The sequence below is a fragment of the Marmota flaviventris genome, chromosome 18, assembly GCF_047511675.1.
Source record: "Marmota flaviventris isolate mMarFla1 chromosome 18, mMarFla1.hap1, whole genome shotgun sequence".
Lineage (NCBI taxonomy): Eukaryota > Metazoa > Chordata > Mammalia > Rodentia > Sciuridae > Marmota > Marmota flaviventris.
The window spans coordinates 12,773,270-12,788,982 of NC_092515.1; the positions used below are offsets into that span (position 1 = coordinate 12,773,270).

At 42.9% G+C, this 15,713-nt stretch overlaps 2 pseudogenes; both read right to left on the reverse strand.

The window, feature by feature from the left end:
- Positions 1 to 15,713, reverse strand: part of LOC114079404 (cytochrome P450 2B11-like) — a 267,418-nt pseudogene that overhangs the window by 20,402 nt on the left and 231,303 nt on the right.
- LOC114079393 (phosphoglycerate kinase 1-like) lies at positions 5,641 to 6,314 on the reverse strand (annotated as a pseudogene).

Genomic DNA, 15,713 nt, shown 5'->3' on the forward strand with positions numbered 1-15,713 from the left:
CTCTCAAGTTGTTGGGATTGTAGCCATGTGCCACTGAGCCCAGAGTTATTTGTATTCTTGATGACTACCATTTTCTCATATGTGGGCAATATATCCAAACTTATCAAATTGTATGCTTTGATTAGACACAGTGTATTATTTATCATTTATTGCTCAGTAAAGCTGTCACGAATTTAGAAAATAATAAAAAGCACCCTTTTGGATATAAAAACAAGCACTTTCACAGATGCAAACTCCCTTTGGAAGCTTTAGAATTCTTTAACAGCACAAAATGACTTCATAATTGAAAAGAAAATTACCTACGTACTTCAGTTGTTTCAAACATACTTAGATGTTTTCAATGGCTGAATTGAGTATTGATATTTAAAACTGAATTAAATTTAAATTTCATGGGTGGGTGTGGGGTCTGGTCTGGTGGACACAGGCCCTTATGGGCCCCTCAGCTGCAGGGTCAGGGTTATCACAGTGAAAGGTCCAGACTGTACCCCTCTCTGAGACCAACACACAGAAGATGAGAGGTGGTAGGATGGATTCAGGGTTATCAAGTGCTGGTGTTCTGGAGAAGACTGAGGAACTCAGAGGTACTAAGGAGAAAAAGGAGTCACAGGAGATACTGGGAGGTGAGTCACATGCTGAGGCAGATCTTGGCCATCGGGGGCGGGGGGGGGGCATCTCCTTTCCCCCTTCTGACTAGAACTTGGAAATGGATCTTGACCATGGCTGATCTTGCATTTTCTTAAAACAGACATCAAGTTAACTCTCACAACAACTAGCGCACTTTGTGTTAGTACTAAGAATAAGAAGGGGTGTTAGGAAGGTCATCAGACTTCTGAGTTCTACACATCATGGGAAGATTATGCAATAGTTCATATTACCCTTCAGGTGGGGCTTTGCTTTAGAATTTAGAACACCAGGCCCAAAGGGAGGGGGTGTAAAGGGATTAAGGCAGAACCCTGCCAAGGACAACTCCTCAATAGGGTGGCAGTTCAGGCCCTGTGTTGCCAGTACCCAGCCCAGGGAACCTGTCTAGATTCCTGCTGGCTGACTTTGACAGGACAGAGTTCTTTCTGGATCAAATCTCTTTCTTCCTCAAAGCCACCTTTTAATAAGCCTGTTTTTCTTTTTCTTTTCTTTTCTACTTTTTTTTTTTTGCCAACCAGCTTCTCAAATTTCTACGTACTGCCATGCCCACCTAGAAATACTTGATTTGTGCTTAGCTTTCCTATGCTTCATGATTGAAAAAAGAAAATTACCCACGTACTTCAGTTGTTTCAAACATACTTAGATGTTTTCCAATGGCTGAATTGAGTACTGATATTTAATATTGAATTAAATTTAAATTTCACTCATCAGACCACATTTCAAGTGTTGAATGGCCATGTGCAGGAAATGGCGACCATATTGGAAATATAGTTTTAACCCACTGTATGAACTTGGGCAACCTTTCTGAGCTTTACTGTCTCCATCTACAAAATGGGAGGCTATCCATACTTTCCAGAAAGAATGAAGACTCAGTGAATTTCTCTGGGGAAAGCCGGGGCTGGAATGAGGACTCAAGCTCAATGCTACAACCCAGCCCTGTAGGAGCAAAGGTCCTGAGGTTAGGGAAGTCCATGGTGGCACCTCTCCCAGGTCAGGAGCAAACAGGTGCACTTTGTTGCTCCCTCCTCCTGGGTCAGGGAGTATGGGGTGAGGCTGGACTCAGCAGCTTGGACTTTCAGACTCACATAAAACATTGCCTCATTCTCATGCCACCCCTATCTCCTAGATCAGAATCTTTGGTTGGTGGCAATGGTTTGTTTAGGTTTCAAGCAAGATGCTGTCTTCCTATTTTAAAGGAGAGAGGAAAAAGAAGCAGAGGCCGGCAGAGACAGTCATGTGTTCACATACTGAATAATTAGGACCTGGCTCCTGTCTGGGGCAGGGAGGGTGCAGACTGACAGTGATGTGGTGGGCATCAATCACAGTGGACCCAACCTACTCCTGGGGCTCAGAGAGTAGGAAAGAATAGATACAGAGAAAGATGGAAAGAAGGAGGGCAGGGGGGAAGGAGCAGGGGGCAGAAAAAGACAGAGTGAGACACACAGGAAAAGGGGAGAGTGTCCAGCTAAGTCAGAGAGACACAGAAAGAGACAGGCCTCTCAAATGGCTGTGTCCCCAGGTCACAGTCTCACTGCCTTCCCCCACCTCTACCACCCCTGCTCTGACTCTCACCTCCTATGTCTTTCCCATCCTCTCTCTGTCCCTCTCATCATCTCTGTGTCTGTGGCTGTCCCAGAAGAGGAGAAGTGGAGGAGAAAGAAACGGATCATCAGCAGAGACCAGGACACACACACACACACACACACGACAAGCACAGGCAACTCACATAGGAGCCCACACCACCCCTCCACACAAGTGCAAATGAATGGTATCTTATGGCCAAGACGAAGTCATAGTGAGGGACCCACCTTCCCACAGAAACAACCACAGAATGAAAGACACGTGTTCAAGGCACAGGGCGTCAGGAAATAAGGTCAGCGATCCCTGAGAGATGGCAACAAAAGAGAGGACCCCTACAATCGCCTCAGGTAGTGGCCTTTGTCCCCAAGCTGCAGTGCAGGAAGGAGGAACCCAGGGGAGCCCAAGGTACTCCCTGGTGGAGAGTCTTCCTGGACCAAGGCAGCTGAGTTCACAGGACAGGGTGCAGGGTTGGAGCTGCACGGGGAGGGATGGTGAGACCTTCAGAGGGTCCTGTAGAGAGTGTAGCTGACAACTGCTGGGTGCATGTAAGGAGATCACCTGAGGTGAGGGATGAACCCTGGAGAGGACTGGAGGAAGCTGTGCCAGTTGCTCACTCAGGGCCAGGACGATGTCTGCTGCCATCAGCCAGACTGAACACAGTGCACAATTTATGGGGCAGTGGGACGCAGGACAGTCTTGCCTGGTGATTGAGAATAATTATGATTGTAGACTAAACATTTATCAAAACTCACAGAACAAATCCAAAACACAAAAGGTGGATGTATATTACCAAGTAACTTATCTTCACCTCAGAACAAAGGTCTAGAATATTTATATGCCTACAAATATCCAGAACCTAAGATAAAATTCACAATAGCTAAAATTCAACAAAATTATCTTGTATGCAAAGAAACAGAAAAATATGAGCCCAAATGAGGATAAAAAGTATTAGTTAAAACCAATACAGGACAGGGCACAGTGGTACATTCCTGTAATCCTAGCAACTCCAGAGGCTGAGTCAGAAGGATTACAAGTTTGGAAACATTCTCAGCAGCTTAGCAAGTCTCAAGCAACTTAGCAAGGTGCTGTCTCAAATTGAGAAATAAAAATGGCTGGGGATATGGCTCAGCGATAAAGTGCCTCTAGGTTCAGTCTTCAGTACTAAAACAAACAAAAAAACCCCAAACAATAAAAATGATACAGATGTTAGAAGTAGCAGATAAAACATTAAAACAGCTCTTATAACTTTTTTTTGGTAATCTCTCTCTCTCTCTCTTTTTCTTTTTCTTTTTTTTTGGTGGTGCTGGAGATTGAACCCAGGGCTTTGTGCATGCAAGGCAAGCACTCTACCAACTGAGCTATATCCCCATCCTTTTTTTTGTAATTTCAAAGAGTTATGAAGAAATACGGAAGACTCAAGACAAACTTCAAGAGATGAAAACTCTAGTACATAAGCTGGAAAATATACTAGATGGGATTCATGGCTGATTAGACATGGCTGAAGAAAAGATTAATGAACTTGATGACATAGCATTAGAAAATTTTCTAAGTGAAATGGAGAGAAAAGAGAATTAAAATAAACAAAGCTCAAGTGAGATCTGAGATAACATCAGATTGCCTCACATATGTACAAACTGAATACCCCTAAGAAAGAAGAGAGAGGTAGAGACAGAAAAATATTTGAAGACATGAAGGCTGAAAATTTTCCAACCTTGGTGAAAAGTATAAATTCATAGATACTCTAATATTAAGGCACCTCATGTATAAGAGACAAAAAAAATTTCACCAATGTGTATCATAATTAAAATTCTCAAAATCAGTGTGAAAAAACTTAGCCACATTATGTAAAGAAAAATAAAAATAAGGATGATAAGAGATTTCTCATCAGATATAGGGAAAGAGAAAAAACAGTAGAACATCTTTAAAGTACCGAAATAACAAATCTATCAACCTTCTACTTTATACCCAGCAAAAATTTCCTCAAAAAACAAAATCAAAACATGGATGTTTTTAGATATACAAAAATTTAAGAAATTCATTGCTAGCAGACCTGCACTGCAAGAAATGTTGAAGTTCTTCAGGCAGAAGGAAAACGATACCAGGTGCTGATATCTACACAAAGGAAGAAGAACATTTAGGATGTTAGTTATGAGGTTAATTGTATGTGTGATTGTTTCTTATTAAACTTTAAGAAAGATAATTGTTTAAACAAAAATAGCCTAAAGTTTCAGGGGATAAGATTGTAAAGTTCTGATATTCTATGTGACGTGGCATGATATCATTTAAATTCAGACCATGATAAGTTAAGTTGTGTACTATGAATGTTAAAGCAGCCAAACACATACATACATACACACACACACAGTAATATTTAGTATGCCAAACAAGGAGAGAGAATAATAAAAATATGTAATAGGTTATATAGAAAATATCCTATAGCAATCACAAATATAATGAAACAAAGAGAGATTCTATGATCCCATTTCCCAAGTTAGAAAATGGAATCATGAAAAATCTAAATGAAGGCAAAGATAAGAGGAAAAAATGGAAGAAAACACAGATGGGACAAAGAAATTACACATAGACTTAAGTCTAAAAATCATATTAGATACAAATTATCTAAATACCCAAATTAAAGTATGGTAGGCTGGAGGAAAAAGAAAATTAATTCCCAGTTATATATTGCCTATGAGAAACACACTTGAATACAAAGATATGATAAGTTATAAAGCAAACTAGGAATGAAGGAAATTCCTCAACCTGATAAAAGGCATCTATAAAAAACCCTGCAGCTAATATCATATTAATGGCAAATGATTGAAAGAAAGTCAAGAAGGTCTGCTTTACTACTCTTCTTCGAGATAGCATGGTGGTCTAGCCAGTGCAATAAAGCAATAAATAGGAATAAAAGGTTTGCAGACTAGGAACATGGAAGTAAACAAAACAAAACAAAACAACCAAACCTTTAGTCACAGATGACTTAACTTTTCCCTCTAGGAACACCTTCATGGCTTGTTTAATAGATAACTTGTCCTTATCTATGACGGGAATTTCATCTTGCTTCCATGCTGAGTAATGATGTGGTAACAAAGCAATTCAGAATAAACTCCTTCTAAAAGAGAATCGAACTAACACAGTTTAGTTTTAGTTCAACAGGCAAAGTTTGCAAAGTGGTTGAGTCACTGAGAAGTTTAAGTGGTATCTTGAAGAATGTAGGGAAATTCGACGTGCCGTAAAGATGAATGGAGATGCCACACAACTGTTGAAGGGCTCCTGGTATTGTATGTGTTGGCCACTAGTTGAATTTGTCACATGGAGACGTAGAAGAGACCAAGTTGTCACATGGAGATACAGAAAAGACCAGGTTGACTTTGGAGCTGTTCACAGAAACCAAAAGGTAGGAAAGTGCTCTCTTTGCTAGCAAGCATCCACCCCAGGAAGAACTTTGTCTTCTAGAAGTTCTAAATGGGCACCTACCCTGGAGCCAAGATGACTGACTTCGTCTAATGTCCCAGTTGGTACAGCAGGTGGACAGTGTGTGCACCACCTATGATGGTGATGGAGCCTCTGGAAGTGGCTTTCACCTCCTGCCCATGAGGTCTTTGGTTCCCTGGATAAAAGCTTCCCATTCAAATATTTGCCAAATGTCCATTCCACACAGTCTGCCTAGCTGAAGCCACAGCCTTAGCATACTTCCTGCTGCTCTCAGGACCGCTGTCCAAGCCCTCCCACTTAGTAGGTCCACCAGAGGTCACGGTGGCTTGGCCATCTTGGCATTCTCATTAAGTTTGACAGCAGTGACCAAGTCAATGGGTGAGTTAATATCACACCATTCTTTCCAAGTTTGACCATTAAGTCTTTGATGGTCTTTGATGATCTGTTCATCAAACAGAGAAATGCCAATCTCTGTGTTATTGAGCTTGATGAGGAAAGTCAAAGCCATTCCATCACCAATAAGAGTCTCATTGATTTTGTTCAGCAAACTATTGATCAATGAATCTTGGTTACCATTTTTGCTCTGCCAGGATATCCAGAAAGTATTGCTTCGGCTTTTTTAAGACCTTGGAAAACTAGTCCAGCTCCTTCTTCATTCAAAACAAAACAAAACAAAACACCAGCCTTTGGTGGCAGATTGGTTTCTGTCTGGAACCACAGGCTAAGTGAACACAATCCTTCAAGAACAGAATATTCTTGCCCAATAGGGATTTAAGTTAGGAAAAAAATGGTTCTAAGGAGTCTTTATCAGGCCTGGGGACAAAATCAGTACAGCCTAGATGGCTTCTAAGGACAACTGACTTGTTGTCTGAGCAAAATTTAATGGTTGGCATGGCAGACTTGATCCTCGGGTTCTTTGTTTCCCCATTGTTCTTCACGGGAACATTGAATTCCACTCTCCTCATGAATGGCTCCCCATCATGACCAGCTTCTTCTTGTCAGTAAGGGATGTTTTGGCAACACAGAAGAGACAAGAGGCTGGGGATGCAGACAGTGGTGGAAAGTGATTCCATCCACATGATTGGAACCACCTCATCCACATGATTTCTTATGTACAAAATCTAACAAGATTTGTTTAAAAAAAAAAAAAACTATTCGAAGTGGTAAGTGGGGTTACTGGGGTTGCAAGATGCAAAATCAATATAAAAAAGTGTATTTCTATATAGCAATCAGAATTGGAAACTTTAAAAATAATATTTATTATATCACCAAATATATGATATAGGAATGAACCATCCCGAACAATGGTACAAAACTCTTGTACACTAAAAGCTACAACACATTGCAGAGTCATGAAGGGAGGCTGTATGAGTTTTTTTTTTTTTTTAATTACTGCTGTAAAAAATTACTACAAATTTATCACCTTGCAATTCTGGAGGTTGGAAGCATGATGTGGGACTCACTGGTCTAAAATCAAAGTGTGTTAGTCAGATTTTCATTGTTGTGATCAAGATACCTGACACGAACAACTTAAAGGAGGGAAGTTTGATGATTGTTCAGGGTTTGAGAGTTTTCAGTCCACGGTGGGTGGGCTCCAGTGCTTTGAGCCTGCGTGGAGGTAGAACATCATGGTGGAAGGCCTGGTGGGAGAAACCGCTCAGCTCACCACAGCCAGGAGGCAGAGTGGGGTGGTGGGGACACAGGGACCAGAAATCCCCCTCCCTGGGTACACCCCCACTGACCTCCTTTCTCCAACTAGGATACACCTCCTAAAATTTCCACCACCTCCCATAAATGTCATCAAATTTTTAATTCATCAATGAATTAACTCACTGATGAGATCAAAGCCCTCAAGATCCAATCACTTCCCGAGAGCCCCACCCCTGAATACTGCTCATTGAGGACCATGCCGTCCACACAGGAGCCTTTGGAGGAGATTCCAGATCCAAATCATAATACAAGGTGCCAGTAGGACTATGTTCCTCTCTGGAGGCTCTAGGGAAGAATATGTTTCCTTGCCTTTTCCACAGATTCTAGAGTCACATGCCTTACTCTGCTCATGGACACCTTTCTCCACCTTTAAAACTAATGACATTGTATCTCTCTGAACATTCCTCTAGAATGTAAGTTCTAATGAAAAAAAAATTTTTTTTGGTATAAGGGATTGAACCCAAGGGTGCTTGCTTAACCACTGAGCCACCTCCCCAGCCCTTTTTATTTTGAGACAGGGTCTTACTAAGTTGTTTAGGGCCTCAGTAAGTTGCTGAGGCTGGGCTTTGAACTTGGGATCCTCTTGCACCAGCTTCAGAGTCACTGGGATTATAGGCGTGCACCACCGCCCTTGGCTCAAATGAATTTTTAATGCAAATTCAAATTGAAAGAACAGAGTCACATCTCTCTCTGACCCTTCTCTTCTGTTTTCTGCTTCCGCTTACTTTTAAGGACCCTGGTGAGTCAGGGATTGCAGGGCTGCATTCCTCCTGGAAGCTCTGAGGGTGGGGGGCTTGCCTTTTCCAGTCTCTCCAGGCTGCCTGCTCTCCCTGGCTAGTGGCCCCTTCTCAGCATCTCCATCCTGCTTCCCGTCACCACCTCTCCTACTGCTCACTTGGACCTTCTTGCATCCCTCCATCTCATGATTCTTTTTTTTATACCTTTACTAATTGATTGATTTTATGTGGTGCTGAGGATGGAACCCAGTGCCTCACAAGTGCTATAGGCAAGCACTCTACCACTGAGCCACAACCCCAGCCTGCCATCTCGTAATTCTTAATGTTTTTTTCAGTCCAGGGGATGGAACACAGGGCTTCATGAATACTTGGACAGCACTCTACCACTGAGCTGCATCCCCAGCCCATTTTTAAAAATTTATTCACTTTTTAATTTTAGACTGAAGTTCGCTAAACTTGCCAGGCTGGCTTCACAGTGGAAATACTCCTGTTTCAGCCTCCTGAGTTGCTTGCTGGGACTACAGCCATGATCGTTAATTTAATGACATCTTTGAAGTCCCTTTTCCATATTAGGTAACAGTCCCAGGTTCTGGGGATTGGGATATGCACATATTTTGGAAGTCATTGTTCAGGTACCAAAGAAGTATGCACAGGGATGCTGAGGAAAAGAAGAAAGAAAGGAATAAAACAAGATACTTACTGTGATTCTATTTATATAAAATTCCAGGAAATTTGGGCAGGTGACCAAGAACAGTGATACGCTGGAGGAGTTGGAATGGGAAAGGTTCAAATGGGCATGAGGAAGCTTTTGAGGAGGCGGATGTGTTTATTGTTTTGATTGTGGTGGAGGTCACATGGGTGTACAATATCTCAAAACTTACCAAATGGTACAGTGGATACAGGCAACCTATTGTGTGTCATTTATTGCTCAGTAAAGTTGTTAAAAATTCAGAAAGTAATGCCAAGTGCTCTTTCATATACGAAAACAATCACTTTCACAGATGCCAGCCCCACTGGGCAGCTTTTAAAGTCTTTAGCAGCCTGCTGGGAGTTGCCCCGGCTCCAAAGACTAACTTCCTCATCCCCGGAGAAGAGCCATCCAATGGTGAGCTCTGCTGGCTCACATGATCCTTACCCACCAATCAGACTAGCCCTGCTGGCTCACATGATCCTTACCCACCAATCAGAAAGCACCCTATGCCAACTGTCAAACTGTTCAACCATTAAACTGTCATAACTGTCAAACCACCCCCGGCTCTATAAATGTGCAGAGCTGTTCCTCAATAAATGGGCATTTTCTCCAACGATGAGTCTTGTTCATTCTTTCACAGCCCAACAGGACTGGGCGGGCCCAGGTCTGGTGGACATGGGTCCTTGTGGGTCCCTCAGCTGCAGGAAGTCAGCTCAGCCCCCTGTAGGCCCTCTGTCCCTGTATCCTTGTCTCTGTCCCTCTCTTCCTCTCCTGCCTTCTCCCTTCCTATGACTCCTGGCCCTTCTCTTTCTTTGCCTCTGTGTTAATCTCCTCATCTGTTTCTTCCTGATTGGTTTCTGCCTCTCGTCTCATCTTTTCTTTATTCACACCATGTCTTTGAGATCCTGTGTGTGTTTTGTGCTTGTAGCACACCTTACCTGGAACCCTAATCTTATCCAGAGATCTTTGGTTTGTATTTAGGTTTCACCAAGTTTGCATTGAAAAAGACGATTCACATACCCCAGTTGTGAGAATATAGAGAAAAATAAAAATACGGAGACGTTTTTCCAATAGCTGACCTGAGTGTCAACTTTTGAAATGAAGATTAAATTAAATATCAATTTGGTTGATCACATCACATTTCAAATGTTTTAGTGGCCCTGTGTGGCAACGATGAGCACATTGGACAAGGTCACTCTAAATCGCTGTGTGACTTTTGGTGAGATTCTCGACCTCTTTGTACTTTACCATAAAATGGGGAGGACAACAAAACATCCCTCAAAACACGAGGATGTAACTAACTCAGGCTCTTGTGAGCACTGGAGGGTTCTTGTATCACGTACCGAAAGAATAAAGTATGCAGACAACGATGGTGAAAATCCAGTAGCGGATTTATTAGAAGCAAACATGGAGAGCTCTCATAGCATGGGGACAGTCCCAAAGAGGGCACCGTTGGAGATGCTCTCTCTAGGGATTTTTCTGTTGATTTGATGAGGACCTAAACTTTCAGTGGAAAGTCTGTCTTGATTGTTCTCTTTTTCTGACTCAGTTGAAGGTTTATAATATTTAAAAAAATAGATTTTTTTAGTTGTTGATGGACATTTACTTATTTATATGTGGCGCTGAGAATCGAACCCAGCACCTCACACATGCTAGGCAAGTGCTCTGCCACTGAGCCACCACCCCAGCCCCCAAAATGTACAATTTTAATTTCTTATCCCCATCCCCATAATGGGATGGTTTAATGTCTTTGTTAGCCCGAGTTTGTCCTACACTTGTTCCTTAAAACAAATGAATTTCTGAGGTTCAGAATGACTGGGGTTGACTAATGTCACGGGGGTCAAGAAGCCTGGGGCAATAATACAATGTCTGGGCCTCCAGTTTGAGTGAGGCTCTCCCCATTTTGTTCAGGTGACTAAAACCCAAAATCACACCCCACCGCACCAAACCGAACCAAAACAGAATAAAAACCCCCTCCAACAAGCTTTAGCTAGGGTTTTAATCTGGGGTGGTGCAACCCCCATTTTCCAAGGTCCCCATTTCTATCTCCTGCCTCAAGCACTCAGTGACTGTCTCTGTGTAGAGCCTGTATGGCCCCTGACCAGGAAGCCCTGGGTCCTCATTCTGTGAGATGACCCCTCACAGCAGAAGCAAGGTCCTGGGGTCAGGAAAGGCTATGGTGGCACCTCTCCAATGTCAGTAAAGCAGGTTCTATCCTTGAAAAACATCATGTTTCTCTGTCCCTTCTTCATGAGTCAAAGCAGGAAGAGTCAGAAGCCAGGGCCAGGGTCTGGGAGGGGTTTGCTTAGCATTGCCGGAATGATGTCACCTCATTTCTCCCCAGTCCTCACCTCATTCTGTAGGAGGGCCGTGTCTGTAAAAGGGATGCGCCAGGGGCATGAGGAGAGCCAGACCCAGGACCTGCGGTTTGAATGTTGTCCCCTTCAAAACTCCTGCTGATGCCATTGTGACATTCTTAAGATATTGCAGCTGTGAAATTTACATACAACTGTCCTCTCATCCATGAGGGATGCCTCCTAACATGCCCAGTGACCCCTGACACTTTGGATAGTACTGACCCCTATAGATACTATGTTTTTTCCTATAGGAATATCTGTATGAAAAAGTTTGATAAGTTAGGTGCAGCAAGAGATTAACCAAAATAACTTAGAGTAAAATAGAAGAATTATAATAACATACTGTAATAAAAGTTAGGTTGAGTTTGGTCTTTGTCTCAAAGTGTTTTATTGTACTGACTCACTTTTTTTTTCTTTTTTTTGGTACCAGGGATTGAACCCAGGGGAGTTTAACTGCTGAGCCACATCCCTAGTCCTTTTATTTATTTTTCACTTATCTTTTTATTTTGAGACAGGTTCTCACTAAGTTGCTGAGGCTGGCCTTGAACTCACAATCCTCCTGCCTCAGTCTCCTGAGCCCCTGGGATTGTGCCACTGTGCCCAGCCTGTACTCACCTTTCTTGTGATGTGAGATGGTACAGTGTCTAGGTGATGAGACCAATGGAGGTGAATGACATGAAATCAACTTAGCCAGACCCTGTTCCTAAATAAATAAATAATGGGCTGGGGTTGTACTCAGTGGTAGAGCACTTGCCTAGTATGTGCAAGGCCCAATATTGAATTTCCAGTGTCACATGCACAAAGAAAGACAAAAAGTTGACTTTTTTTTTTTTTTTTTTAGCTCATCCAAGTTGCTGTGGACATTGTAATAGTTTGCTGATCACGTGGGTGACTTCAATGCTGTATTCCTCCTAGCATTCATTCTGTCCTTTAATGTCTGAAATCTGAAAACATCCACAAATTTTACTGATTCCCACTGGGCTGGTTCTGCTTCCTCTTCTTCTTCCTCTTCCTCTGCAGATGATTCCACAAGTTCTTCCAATTCCTCATTTGCTGGCATTTCTTGCTGGCCTTCAGGACGTTTGCCTCCTTCTTCATCAAGCATGTTGGCAAATCCTCTCCACCATGGTGTCTTGTGGCCTCATTAGGAATTTTTTTGGATTTTTAATCCCGCCACCCCTGTCCCCCCTTACTTGCAGTAACCGGCTTGGTGTCACTCTTTGCAGGGGATCATCACTGAGCTAGCTCTTCATCAGGGGCTCGGTGCTCTCTAGTAAAACATTGCCTTCAACCAGAACAGGTTCTCTCTTCCCAGCTTCCTTCTGCAAACTTGGATGCCTTTCCATCTTCAGTAAGTACTAATTAACTTTTGCTTTTTTTTTTTTGGTACTGAGCTACATCCCCAGCCCTTTTTATTGTTTAATTTTGATACAGGGTCTCACTAAGTTGCCCACACTGGCCTCTAACTTGTGATCCTCCTGCCTTAGCCTCCCATGTTGCTGGACCACAGGCATGTGCCACCACCCTCAGCTCCCTTTTATATTTGAGGTGCAACAGCAAGACTGGTGTGATTTCATTTTCTCTCTTCACCATTTTATAGCTAGAAGATTCATTCCTATCATAGATCTTCGTGACCTCAACATTTTTTTTTTCCTTTTCCATATTAAAGTTGAGAACATTCACCTTTCATGGCTTCTGACTTGCCAACATCACTATTCTTGTAGTTTGGGACCATTTTTTTGAGTCCAGCAAGGGTGACTTGAACACAGGCGCAGAGATACCACAACCCTGGGATGGTGTGAGCTGAGGCACACTGCTCACAATGGCACCCAGTGTGGGAAGCCATTCTCGCACGTGATTGGGCACCTCCCTGATTGGGTGTGAGGCATTCTGGCTAAACTGTGTCGAACTAATCCCCACCCTCTCCAGGTGTGAGAGCCCATCTGTGTGGGGGTGTGACTGTCCACTGACACTGAGACCAATCACTTGGTGGAAGTGGTTGTGAGGATATGGTATCAATCAAATTTTGTACAAAAGGTGAATTTGGACCATATGTCTCACAAGCACTCTTCAATTCCTTAATAGTCTTAAATGGAATTATAGCATGAAGTCGAACCCTTTGGTCCTGGTCATTAAACTGCTCAAAAACTGGGAAAAGTTGAAAACCGCTAATGTCCTCTCCCGCCTCCTGCGCCTTCTTAATACCTCACTGGAAAAGGGTAAGAAAAGTCATTGTTAATTCAGAGTACCTGTTAAATTTTGTCCTTTTAGCAGATAATGGCTGAATTCTAATAGCCTGGGCAGGCGGTGTTAAACGCAGTCTGTTAAAATTTCTCCGTAAGCCCTGAATTTCAATGTCTGACTCCTCTTCCTCAGACTGGGACTCGTGGGAAGAATCTCTGCCGTCACCATTTTGAAATTGGGCTTCTAAGCCACGTGGTGGAGAAGGGCTTTGTGCCTCTCTAAGAATTACTTCCGGATTTTCCTCTCCGGGAGGATTGTCTATCTCTTCTGGAGGACTCTCTATGACTGTGGATGTTTCCTCTCTATGACCCTGACTTCTACACTCTTCCTCCGGGCTATTGGTTTAGCACCGAGAGCTTTCTTTTTTTTTTTTTTAAATGGCTCAAGGGAAAAGAAATTAACTTAGCCTCAGGCAGATTTTCCATTTGAATAGACTTAATAGCTCTCTGAATGCCTTTCAATAGATTTTCAGGGGGCCATGAACTTTGGCCCACATATTCAAAAAGATAAATTTCTAAGGCCATCCAAATTTTTTGAATATTTTCGATGCCTCCAGGTAATTGATTAGAAAGGCAAATTTTTTGTAATTTCCTCCCTAATTTCTCCCAAGTATGTAAATTTGGCAAATCTTGGTCACAAAACCAAGGGCAAAATTCACCTACAACCTTTAAGAATTGTAATAACTGACTCTTTTTTTATCTGTTTTCCTTTCTGATTAATTATAGTTTCTAGAATAGTCAAATACATCTCCTTATCAGTAGAAGTTGAATTTCCCATTTTATATAATTTAACGTCTCGTTCCTTCAGTACCTCCAGGTACTTTTGTGACCCAAAATTGTCACCAATTCCTTTATCTTTATAGTGCGCTCCCACTCAATCTAGTTGAACTAACATGTCCCTTCGTGGTCGCCAATTCCACCGCGCGACCAGCACGCTGGCTTCATACAAGAGGTTCGTAGCATAGAAGTTAACTAGTGAGATCAAAATAAATACACAAACTCAATTTACCTTTTTCTTTGACCAGGTCTGAGACGGCCCTCCCTCTGGCTCCTGCCTCGAGCCACCCGGTGGGGCAGCGAGGCTTACTCAGGACCAGCAGGAGAGAGAGAGAGAGCACGCCAGGGAGTGGCCTTTTATTGGGGAACAAGAAATTCAGGGGAAAATTCCATCCAATGAAGGTCAAGGGGGACAGCATTCCAAGGTCAGGGTCAGTGATTGGTCTCAGGGTCAGTGGTCAGTCACACCCCCACACGGATGGGCTCTCACACCTAGAGAGGGTGGGGATTAGTTTGACACAGTTTAGCCAGAACGCCTCACACCCAGTCAGGGAGGTGCCCAATCACATGCGAGAATGGCTTCCCACAACCCAGTTTAAAATTTAGGATCTGTCCATTTCTGGAATTTTCCATTTAATATTTTTGAACTGCAGTTGACCATGGGTAACTGAAACCCCTCCCCCAGGAGGGGACGACTGTATTTTACAAGACGATAAACTTGTTCTGACCTCACAAGCTCATTTGCTGCAGGATGAATCATGACTTGAGTGTCACCTGTATGTGACAAAGAAAAGACTTTGGACTTTTGAGTTGGTGCTGGAACAACCAATTAGATCCCCGGGGCTATTGGGAATGACTGTGTTCTGCATGTGAGAAGAACATGAGTTATTTTTCTTGGGGGGTGGTGGTGGGGGTTGAGGGGGGACAAGGCCTAATGCGATAGTTTGAATGTTCCCTCTAAAAATCATTTTGAAATTTGATTGCTTTTCTAACATTATTAAGAGAGGCATTTAAGGGCTGGGGTGGTGGCTCAGTGGTAGAGCGCTTGCCTAGCCTGTGTGAGGCACTGGTTCGATCCTCAGCACCACATAGAAATAAATAAATAAAATAAAGTCACTGTGTCCACCTACAACTAAAGGAAAAAAAATGGGGTGGGGAGGCATTTAAGGGGTCATTAGGTCACCAGGGCTCTGGCCTCTGAGTGGATTAGTTGCTGTGGGGGTAGGTTAGGCATCCAGAGAGTCCTACTCCCCCTGTTCTTCTCTCTTAGGCATGTCCCCTCGCCTTTTTGCCATGTTATGACACAGCTCGAAGGCCTTCACCAAATGCAGCACCATGCTCCTGGGCTTCTCAGCCTGAACCAAATAAATTTTTATCCATTATCAACCACTCAAGCTCTGATAACCAATTACAGAAGACAACAACGACGGTGACAAAAAGCAGACCAGACACTGTCCCCACGCTCCCGGAGCTCAGATTCTAAAGGGGAAATAGAGGCAGAGCCAGAGAAAGAGCAAGAGAGAGTCAGAGAGTTTCCTGC